We start from the raw sequence: 12,592 nt of genomic DNA on the forward strand, positions 1-12,592 counted from the left end.
CTCCATAATTTGTTCATCGGCTGTTTTTATTGGAATCACATCTATTTGCCAGGTTTCATAGTAATCGGTTAACGAAAAGAGTAAACATACAACATACATACACAAACAAAATACAATCGAATTGAAAACCATCTTTTTTTTTTAAGTAGGTTATAAAAGCACTAATGAGAATCTAGTTTTAACCCAGTTAAACCGCCTGTGCATTAAATATAACAGTCAAATTGTAGAAATCTTATTAGATGACTTGAATAAATATTTAAGTAACGCACCTATTTGGCGACAGTGGCGTTGTCGCCATTTTCAATTTACATTCTAACCACGTCCAACTTTCACCACTTAACATGTGCACTTTTACGCGTACACAGGTTAAAATAGGTAAGTGTACGTACAGTGGAACTATATGGTATGTATTTAACTGCGTCATCAGTCTGATGATATCGTGAACATTACAGAAATCCTGATCGACTACACTTGAAATACAGAGTACAAAAAAAAACCGACCTCAAAATTCGTGGAATTAAAACCAAAATAAATAAATAAAAAGACTTCATTTTTCAACACTACATCGATACATCAAAAACTTAAAATACGCGGTTATCGTAAGCAATAATCGCCATAAGATTATCGTATCATAATGTTTACATTCAGGCAAGAACTAAAATCTCGCCTACGATTATGTCATACGAGATTCGCAAGCAACTTAATCGCCTCCTCGACTGTTTACACGGAAAATATGTAGTAAGGAGATTCTTGCTTACGAGTTTTCGACTTGTCTAAACACGATCTCGTATGACATTTTTTCAAGTTCATACGATTATCGTACAAGTCGGTTCTAACTGTTTTGAGTGCGAGAATTGCCATTCGAGTTCAGTGATTACTGCGGTATTGACTATGGACATATCGAAATGACGCAAAAATCATTCAAATTTGGAACTGATGATAATATTAAGTTCATTGCTCTGTATAAAAACTTTTTCACCTCAGCAGCTCGAACAAGGCTATTTTGCTGTGTGAAATCAGTGAGCAAAATCTTATTTTGCTCACTCCGTGAGAAAAAGTAGCTTTTTGCTTTTTAAGTGGAGACTTGTCATTTAATGCGAAGGGGTCTAATACAAATTCGACATATTTCAAAATCAGTCGCTCCGTCCCTTTCACTTCATTACAAGAAAAAGGAAAAAGAAAATTATGGTTTATTCGTACTTCGATATTTAAGCTACATAGTAGACCCCCACAAAATGGCTGAACGAGTGCACGTTCGGAAACTCGTCAATTCATCTAAAAGATAAATTATGTGAGAAATACAAATACGATTTTATACTATGATAATTTAGTTTTTACAATTTTCATTAAAAATAAAGCAAGTGTTGCAATAAAAATATGCTAAATTTATAACGTCAATTAAAGATAACAATATTTACAATGTGTGATTTCAATGAATACAAGCGAGAACGTTCCGGAACGCAATAAATAAAAGCGCGCTTTCTTTTTTTTTTAATTCAAAATTTCTTATTTGCTTGCGATAGGTACCTACTTCTTTGATAGTTAATTGGATAGGTACCTACCTACGTAATAAAATAGAAAATATGAGCGATTCCAGTGAAGACGACAATTTTTTAACTCCTCCAGAGTTAGTTGAAACTGTTAAAAATGCTGAACTAAGTTTCTTGCCTAGTAAATCTCGTGAAAAGTACCTGAAAGTCTACGAACATTTTGACAAATGGAGGCACGAAAAGGGCGCAGGAAACACTATGTCGGAAACTGTGCTTCTGTCTTATTTCATTGAAATGTCGCATACAAAACAGCCGTCAACGATGTGGAGTATATATTCGATGTTGAAAGCTACATTACAAACTAAAAATAACGTCCATATACACTTACGCAAAGCTGATTGCGTTTTTGAAAAGATAGGCCGTCGGCCACAAATCAAAAAAATCGAAAGTTTTCACGGCTGCTAATATTGAAAAATTTCTTAATGAAGCTCCAGATTGCACTTTCCTAGCCGCAAAAGTAAGTATTGAATATTATTACTGTTGTCGTAGCGTTATATTTTAATTGTTAATACAATTTGGACTTTGGTAGTTATGTTATCAATTTCTATCAACATAATTATACTTACCTACTTAAATGTGTTGTTTTGGCGACTTGTATTGGAACTTTATGGTTAAAAATAACGCTACATATTATGAGAAATCCACGTTTAAGACTGCTCTAAAAGACACAATACTTATTGACGTTTTATTTATGTTTCAGGTCATCCTTATCATTGGAATAAACGGAGCATGCCGCTCCAACGAGTTATTGAATCTAACTTCTAATGCCATTGAACAACATTCCAGCGACCTTCTTTTGATTAACCTGCCAAATACGAAAACAAATATAGACAGGTCGTTCGTCGTCCGTGAGGAATACGCACACGTTGTCCAGAAATATAAAGCATTGCGCCCTCCCAATACGATCACAGACCGCTTTTTCATACAATATCGTAATGGAAAATGTACGCGGCAACCGATGGGTATTAATAAAATAGGAGCGACTGCACGAGAAATCGCAACATTTTTAGATTTGAAAGAGCCGCAGCTACGAGTATACACTGGCCACTGCTTCAGGCGAACATCAGCCACTCTTTTGGCAGATGGAGGAGCTGACCTCACAACGTTGAAGCGCCATGGCGGTTGGAGATCAAATACAGTGGCTGAAGGATATATCGAAGATTCAATAGAAAATAAATCAAAAATCTGTAAGCGTATTATAGATTCGATAAACCTAAAACAGACTTCGCATTCTTGGGCACAACCTAGCACCTCCAGTGATGCGAATCATACCCGCCCAGAATCACCAACTTTTACGGTGCGGGAAGGGTCACAATCCAGCTCAACTCATAATGAAACCTCGACCACTACTCAAGTAGCAAACACTACGACGATTACTGTTCCAAATAAAACAGTAACTTTTAATCTACAGAATTGTACAAACTTCACGTTCCACTTTTAATTTTTTGTAAATTCTGTATTTTTGTAAATATACAATGATGCATTTGCTTTCATGACGTGTTTTTATTACTTGTCCCTTTAGTATATATATATGTTCTCGCTGCTGAGGTGAAAAGTTGTATGTATCACGCGAGAGCAAAGTTATTTTGCAGCTCGTATTTTTGAGTCCCTCGCTTCGCTCAAGATTCTAATTCTGAACTATAGAATCTTTCGCTTGCTCAGGACTCAAAAACAGCACTCGCACCAAAAAACGACTTTGCTCTCTTGTTGAACAAATAACTATTTTTTAATTTTTTTTTTCAATTTTATAACATTTCTTAACCCTTTTTTTTCCTTTTCCTTTCCTGAATTCTTGTCTTAGAAAAGCAGTGATAATCAAAACACCCTCGCGCGCTGCACTCGTGGTAGAAACGGCTGACACAGAAACTCGAAATACGATTTTTGCTTTCGAGTTCTGTTTACACGGAGACGTTCAATATTGAAAGGCGAGGCGATTATCGCTCACGTGGAAGGGTGATAATCGTGAATGTTTAGACGAGGAAAGTTTTTTCTATTCTTTCGATAATCGTATCGTCGAGACGAGAAACTCTCTCCATCTAAATAAGCCTGTACCGCACATACTGCGCACATTATCGCGCTTAAAATTGTGGCTTAAAATTAATGGCTTTGTTGAAGAAAAGGTAACAGCCTCGGCAATTTGCTGGTTTTCAGGCTTAACCTTGTATGTAATGTAGAACTACAAGTCAAGTATATTCATCGTTGTAGCCACCGTAGTATGCAGTTTCTAATTAAATATATAATTAAGAAAGGACCTCACTGTTATATGTATAAACAAATTGCACTCAAAATGTTTGTACCAAACTACAAATGATAAACGGACCTGCAGCAAAAAGAGTAAAAAGCATTTTACTACATAATAATAATAATAAAGAACTTTATTTATCTACATTTACAAAACAATTTAGTCGTAAATAACATCACTTATAGATACTGTGTAGATAAAAAGGATAGAGTCTCAGCTTAGCTTTTTTCAGACCCTACCTTTTTGAAACTCGCTACATTTTAATCATAGTATTTGTCTGACGCGTCTCGAGTAGCTCCAAAAGATATCACAAAATAATAACTTTTTTTTTTTTCAACAACGCACACACTCAACATAGTCCCGCACTAGGGACACCCTGTGTCGCGGGTGCCATGGACACACATAGACAACCACAAATTACACCCAAACTCACGAGAGAAATAAATGTAGGTCATACAAATATTTCTCCCGGCCCGGGAATCGAACCTGGGACCTCTGCGTGGCAGTCCAGCATGGTAACCGTTCGGCCACGGAGGCAGTTCAATAAATATATATATATATATATATATATATATATATATATATATATATATATACACTCACTTAAAGTTATAATAAATCTATTGCCCTTATAGTACCTGAGATACATACATAGAATAGAACAGGCAGAGAATGAAATTTAATTGAATATTATTAATGGACATCGAGTACATATATAAACTCGATGTTTATTTATTTATTTATTTTCAAAAGACACACCAACAGCATGTGTATTAATACATTTAAAGAACTTAAGACTAAGAAGAACAAAATCCGATGCACAAGCCAATTATAAGTGTACACAACATTCAATACTTACAATTAGAGGCCGAGTAAACTAATACATGAATATTAATAATAGAAACAATGAAAATAAAACAATAAATTACAAATTAAATAAAAATAATCAAAAGAATAGACAATCACAAAATTAATTAATTGGGTACCCTCGCAAACATTTAAAATGGTGGATTTGTACTTTGCAAGAGACTAAAAAATATATCGAGGTCAGGTAAAGTCGTACTGAGTTCGTTATAAGTGCAGCAAAGACGAAACACAGGGGCATGTTTGACGACATTGTTTCAACAAACCGGTGGATGGAACAACCGAAGTGATGGGCTTCCGGGGTAAGTTATACGGAACTGACAATGAAATACGAGGAAGCAATTCTTCACTGTTTAAGGTTCCGTCAACACGTTTGTGCAAAAATGAACTCATTTTAAAAAACCCCAAACTCCATATCAATATTTTAACATCTATTTACCAAGTTTTATTGAAATCGGTTACCGGAAAACCGCGAAACCGGGTTCAGCCTCTAGGTTGCCACCCTTACAGGTGGAATATTGTCTTCAAATTTAAATGGGACTAGTAGGTACCCTCTTTCCAACAAAAAAAGAATCATCAAAATCGGTTTATAAATTTTTGCTGGAATTGTCGCGTAACATACATACAAAAAAGTACAGTTACATTGGGCGCTAGCGGTGAGGGGCAACATGTTGGCTCGTAGGTTTGCTAGGTGTACTGACGATGTCAAACTTATGTTGTTCAAGGCGTACTGTCAGTCATTTTATACATGTAGCTTATGGGTCAATTACACCCAAAAAGCTCTTAGCTCCCTCCGTGTGTTGTACAATAATTTATTCAGGATGCTGTTGAAGCTGCCTCGATTTTGTAGTGCATCGGGAATGTTCGCCGTCACTCGCTTAGATGGCTTTTCAGCTATCATGCGAAAAAGGGCGGCTTCTTTGTTGCGCAGGATTCGGGGCGGCGATAGCAGCCTCCTGAGTATAATTGCAAACCGTGTACAGGGTTGCTTTCTAGATCACTGGTCTAGGATGCACATTGGTTTTGTGGCCTATAATAATAAATTGTAAAATAAGCTGTTTGTAATACTAACCCTATTTTTAAGTGTTTTGTTACTAACCCTTATGGACTTTGTCCGAAATAAAGAAATTTATTATTTAAAAAAAAAATTAAGAACCTTCTCCTTTTTTTTGAAGTCCGTTAAAAAGGAGAAGGTTTTCAATTGGACTGTATTTTTTTATGTGTTTGCTACGCGCTTGCTCCGAGATTTGTGAACCGATTTCTATGATTATTTTTGTGTTGACAAAGGTGTACCTCAGTAGTGGTCCAATTCAAATTTGAAGAAAATGTTCCACCTGTAAGGGTGGCAAATTAGGGGATGAATCTGGTTTCTTGAATTTCGTATACGTATATTATTTTACAAAAAATTGTATATTATTTATATTTTGTTCCCTTTCAACATAACAAGTTTTGGGAGATCACGTAAATTAAAAATGTATATATTTGCCAAGTTTTATTGGAATCGGTTAACGGAAAGTGGATAAAAACAATTAAAGCGGATTTATACCCCGTCGCTCGCGTAAGCTCGTCCTTTTTTAAAGTCGGTTAAAAAGTGCATGAGCTTCCATTTATTTATTTCTGTGTATTGTATTTATTAGTCATTCAACGGATGTGTCGTAACGGAAACAGATCTTAGCAGCAACGGATGCGGAAATGGAAGTGTAAGTACCTAAATACTAAGATTTTCATGAAATAGTTCCAAACAACGCTTGTGTTTGGTAAAAAGTAACGTTTTCAAGTGTAAATTGATTTTATCTATACAATAAATAATTCTTTGACTTTAACTTTATTTTATAATTACACACTTAACACAACACAAAACTGCGAAGACCCACACGCCCCACCACCAAGCTATACGCGCACGCGCCTGATCCATCGCGAACGATATAAACGCCAATAAAAGTCCCGCTATAAAAGTTGCGGAAGCAGAAACGGAAACAGGTGTGAAAAGGCGTGCGGAACATCCGTAGCAGCAGAGATCTGTTGCATCACTAGTATATTTATCTTGTTCCGATCCTGCCAAACTTTCCGGTCCATCTGTTGTCCAGGTTTTGCTCGCAGTTTTTACCATGTCTTCGACCCACACTGCCCATGGCCACTACTCTGTCTAGGCTTTACTTCAGAAGCCATCACCACTTCTATCCTGGCATTCTGCTCAACGCCACTTAAAGGATAGAACACGATCTATGGCGCTTTAACCTTTGTCGATAAGGACCTTCCACTTGAGGTAAAATTTTGGTACACCAAGTGGGTCCTCTGAGGCTACAGGTGTGTACCATCGTCGACAACTATTCCTATCCTAACCCACGTCCTTATTCTTTGGCCTCGAAATTTAAAAACACAAAACACGTGTTATGTCAACTTGTTTCTCTTATCTCGACTACTAACGTACGGTATTTTTAACGGGTCGTTTCACACAAAAGATTAAGTTTAACGCGTTACTAACGTCACTAAAATACAGCTAATAGTAAATACGCCGCAATACATACGATTGCCAAATGCGCTACTTCGATTTCCAGACGAACCAAGAATCTACTTACTTATTTCTTAAATTATTTAACATGTTCACAGCCCCACATCTTTCTACATTAGTTTTTGATTATAATGACCCTCCCTACCGATCCTTAGGGTATACGAGATGGGCACTAATAACCTGTGTGTGCACGCAAGTTCAGGTTCTGACCCCAGATCAGCCAGTGTACAGGGTTGTCACAGACCTCTGTCACTTGCCTCGCTCTGTCACTTGCACTTGAGCCGCCTCGCGTGCACGTACAGTACCCTCCCTATTGTCCAGATAAATAACGGAGTTCTAGGCACATTAACTTGTACACAATCAACTCCTCCTGGAGTCGCAGTAGAGGTCCTTGTGAAAAACTTCGTCCAGGGAAGTACCTTTTTCCCTTACCTTACCTATTTCTGCCGCCAAACAATGATGGCAGCATTACTGTGTTCCGGTTTTGAAGGCTAAGGGTGCTGGTGAAATTACGGGCACATGGGTCTTGTCAACTTATATATCAGATCTTAGCTATTTAAAGCTCTGAGTGGCTCTGCAACGGTTATGGACAGACGTGTAGCTTGCCATCAGGCGCGGTTTGTTCGTCCCGTCACTTGATATAAAGAAAATCGCAAATTGGCTTCAACCCTATGGCCACGCATACATGGAATCTTAACTACATACTACTTCAATATCAAATATTTTTATTAAATATTCTTCAAATCTTTAAAGGGGACATTGGTCCGTGTGGTAATTTGTCCCAGTATTGGTTAAGGTACCTCTTTCGTTCTTTCTCTTTCGTTCACAAATCAAAGGGAGTTATCGCGTAACATACATACAAAAAAACATGCAGTCGAATTGAGAACCTCCTCCTTTTTTTTGAAATTGGTAAAAAAACCAACCAAGTTTTATTGAAATCGGTTACCGGAAAGTGCGCAAACCCGGATTCATCCCCTAGTTCGCCACTATACGCGACTTGACACAGGAGAGAATAAAAGTCGGTTCTCACTACTCAAAGTATATTGAGAGAGAAAAAACGCCTTGAGTTGAAGAATAGCAAAATCAACCATTACTTTAATCGCTCCTTATAATAAAATTTAGGAGCTTTTATAAAAATGAATCTTCATGCGTGAACAGCGACCCTTAGAGTTGGATGATTTTGTTCAAAATCAAATGGGACCGCTAAGGAGGTCTTTCCAACAAAAAAAGAATCATCAAAATCGGTTCACAAATGGCGGAGATATTGCGTAACATATGTACAAAAACAAAAAAAAACAAAAAAGAAAACAGAGTCGAATTAACAATCTCCCCTTTTTTTGTAGTCTGTTAAAAGTACATAAATGTTTCAAAACAGTCGTGAAAAACTAAAACATGCTCCCCTGATATTATTTTCGAAATGGCGCTTTATACCTTTCTCCAAAACACGACAGATACGAGTACATAGAAATAATGTAATTACAATACACAGTAATGTAGCACAATTTATTAAATAAACATACAAAGTACTTTGGTTTTTACAATAAGGATATATAAATATATAATCGCAAACCAATAAAATAACCATAGAACGTGCACTGCACTTCTAAGATATATCTAAGTGATTAATTAATATTATGCATTTATACGAAGGCTGTATTGTACGGTCGCCGTAGAAATCCTAGCGTAATAGTACCTGACGTAGCTCTAACAAAAACTTAAAAACTTTATTATTATTATTGGATAGTGCAATTTCAAATGGTTATTGAGGAGTTTCTGTTTTATTTAGAAAATACCTCTTGTCTATTCCTCGACTGCCTCTATACCTTCTACTGTGTTTGCGTACTTCTAACTACCTCCACTACCTCAAAATATCTCAACAACTAGATCTTGCAACATTGCCGTTGCATATTACTTCTAGATCTTCCACTGTTTGTGTTGGCGTACTTCTAAATACCTTTATTACCTCAAAACGAATCTAATACTTTAGATCATAGGTTCCCAAACTTTTTGGGTCGCCGCCGTATTTTTTAAATTAACACAAAAAATCACATGGAAGAAAACATACACATTGCAACGTTAACTTCCAAATACCTCTACTACCTCAATTAATCTTCTACCATTTTACTAACAAATACCTGTACTACTTAATATTCTACTCTTAAATCTTGTGTATTCAAGCACATTTATGTATTGTCTTTCTTCAATACAATATAATTTAATATTGTTAATATTCTTGAAAAATTATTGACAAAGTTGAACTTCGTCTAACGTTCAGATATTTTTAGCCGACTTCGAAAGAGCTTCGCGTTTACTTCGGCATTACATTTGCGATTTTGATGATTATTTTTTGTTGGAAAGGGGATACCTCAGAACTTCACTTATTACATAAATTTTCAGTTAGTAAGGGGTATAAATATGTAAGTTGTAGTAATTTTTGTGACAATCAATATATTCGCTGATTGATTTTAATTTTTTACATAAAAAGAAAAATTGTTTGAGGGCAATCTTGATTTGTGTTTTTTGGCTTTTCTGTAAAATGTTGTCTAAAACAATTACTAGGTTTTGCTCTGGGGCAGCGAGTGGTCCCATTCTTTGAAGAAAATAATCCACCTTTAAGGGTGATAAGTTAGGGAATGAACCCGGTTTATTAGATACCACCCACTTTCCGTTAACGGATTTCAATAAAGCGTCACAGTACATTTATGAAAATGTTATTTATGTTAAGAAAAATATTTTTTTTTATGAAAAATAGTGACAGACATAACATTAATACGAGGAATAAAAAGAAACTAGCTGTTCTTGACAATCGTTTTTTAAAGTCTCAAATTAGTGCAGTGTATAACGCTTCTAATAATAAGATTCAAACAAAAATTTTATTCTAAAGTTCATTATTACACAGCTTCTGCGTACTTGGATGACAAAAATCCGTGGTGACACGTTTACCTAGGTAGTCTCGATCTAAGATGTTTAAATTAAATATTGTAATGATAAATGTATTCAAATGTATATTTACAAAGACCAAACCCTAGAGTTTCTTGCTCATTCTTCTCAGGGGAATCTGTCTTACGAATGAGTAGTAGAGTTTAATCAGTATAACGATATAAGTAAATAACAGTATAAGTCTTTTTTTATAAAAAAAGTTATAATTATAGTTAATTTAAATGCTGACCGTACTCCGGCTATCATTTTAAATGATAATTGGTCATTATGTATTCAATAAAGAAGTCCTTCAAAGCAAACAATACAATATCATAGTATTCAAGATACACGTGCAAAAATACTAAAGTTTTCCGCGACTCCGTTTACAAAATGGGTCAACGACCTCGGTGGCCCAGCAGTCAGCACTATGGACGCTTAATGAGGAAGTCCCGGGCTTGATTCCCGGTTGGGTCAATTTAAGAAGCGTCCTTTTCTTCATAAGCATTTTGCACGAGTTAAATTCGTATAAAGGGTATTACCACCCTTTATCATAACTATGCGAAACTTAGTTATTAACATTATAAGCGGTTTTTAACGGACTGCAAAAAAGGGAAGGTTCTCATTCGATTGTATTTTTTGGTGCGTTTGTTACGCAATTACTCTGGCATTTGTTTATTATTATTATTAGCAGCAGCAGAGCATGTGAAAACCTATTTCTGCAGCCAAGATGTAATGTTAGCATTACTGCGTTCCGGTTTTGAAGGGTAAGGGTGCTGGTGAAATTACAGGCATGTGGGACTTGTCAATTTATGTCTCAGGGTGTCGGGCGCAGTGGCAGTGCCCCTCAGATCTTTTCGATTTAAAGCTCTGAGTGGCACTGCAACTGTTCTGGACAGGCGTGGTGCTTACCATCAGGCCATTACCAAAAAAAATGTGAACCGATTTTGATAATTATTTTTTTGTTATTTTTTAGCTTATTTAGCTTATCCAAAACACCTACAATTTTAACACATTAAAATACAATGATATAAAATTAAAATAAATTGAAATTACTAATACAATTTAAAAAATGTCAAAACTTTAACGTACTTGGTAAGTAATTTCCTATACCTACACACACTCACACTCATAGCCCCGCACTGGGGAAACCCTGTATCGCGGTTGCCATTAACACACATAGACAACCACAAATTGCACCCAAACTCACTAGAGAAATAAATGTAGGCCATACAAATATTTCTCCCGGCCCGGGAATCGAACCTGAGACGTCCGCTTGGCAGGCCAGTATGGTAACCGTTTGGCCACTAAGGCAGTTACGTTAAAAGTATTTATTTAAAAACATGTTCGCCTTCTTAAATTGTCCAAAGGAATCAGCAAATAGGTCAATGTATCAATACGGAGGTACCCTCTTTCCAACATGTTATACATGTTGGAAAGAGGGTACCGCCGTATTGGTACTATTTAAATTTGAAGAAAATATTCCACCTCTAAGGGTGGCAAACTAGGGGATGAATCCGATTTCGCACACTTTCCGGTAACCGTTTCCAATAAAACGTGGCAAATAGATGTAATTCCAATAAAAAAGTCGGCAAACAAACTTTTTAAGTCGGTTTGTTTTTAATCCCCTAGATTGCCACCCTTAGAGGTGAAATATTATCTTCAAATTGAAATGGGACCACCAACCAACAAAAAAAGAATCATCACAGTCGGTTCACAAACGCGTGAGTTACCGTGTAACATACATACAAAAAAAGACAGACGAATTGAGAACCTCCTCCTTTTTTGGAAGTCGGTTAAAAAGTTACAATTAAAGAAAGTTATTTTATACCTTATTTAGTTTCAGTTTCACATTAGTCCTAATGGGAATCGAAACGCATCGGCATCCAGAGCCCACAATTAGGCTACCGAGATCCTGAAATATATCAATAACAACCACCATGTTTCTGGCAAAGAAATAATTTGATTGGTTGATCAATGCCTTATGACATTAACCTGTCAGACCAGAAACTATCTGGTACGTAACTTACATTGTAACTAATGCGTTCGACTGGCTGTACCATTTGTTTTGTAAAAGCAAAACATGAAACGTTCGTGAGATACAAATGTTGTCCTCAAGTGACCCCACGAAAGAGGTCACTCACTCTTCCCTTGTTATCTTAAACGACCATAAAGTTGTCAAAGACATAAAGTGTGTTATGTCTGTTTTATGACAACAAATCGGATTAGTTACGATACAGTGGGCAATTCTTAAAGCCTTATAGTATAATAAAGACACGTCGGGCAACTCCCGCCCGTCTACATTTCGTTCCGAACTTAGGGTTGTCACATTATTGTATTAAAGTTGTATAAACAACGTTTACTTTTCATCACACGTGCACGTAAACAGTATGCAGGCTATAGGCAGGCATTTCAACCATGGTCGGTAATGAAAAGAAGACAGGCCCGAGTGTTTTATTTGGGGCATAATAATCAAGTTAGTCTGCACACAATTATATTATTTACGTG

This window comes from Hyposmocoma kahamanoa, unplaced genomic scaffold, assembly GCF_003589595.1.
Source record: "Hyposmocoma kahamanoa isolate Upper Pololo Valley unplaced genomic scaffold, ASM358959v1 146, whole genome shotgun sequence".
Classification (NCBI taxonomy): Eukaryota; Metazoa; Arthropoda; class Insecta; order Lepidoptera; family Cosmopterigidae; genus Hyposmocoma; species Hyposmocoma kahamanoa.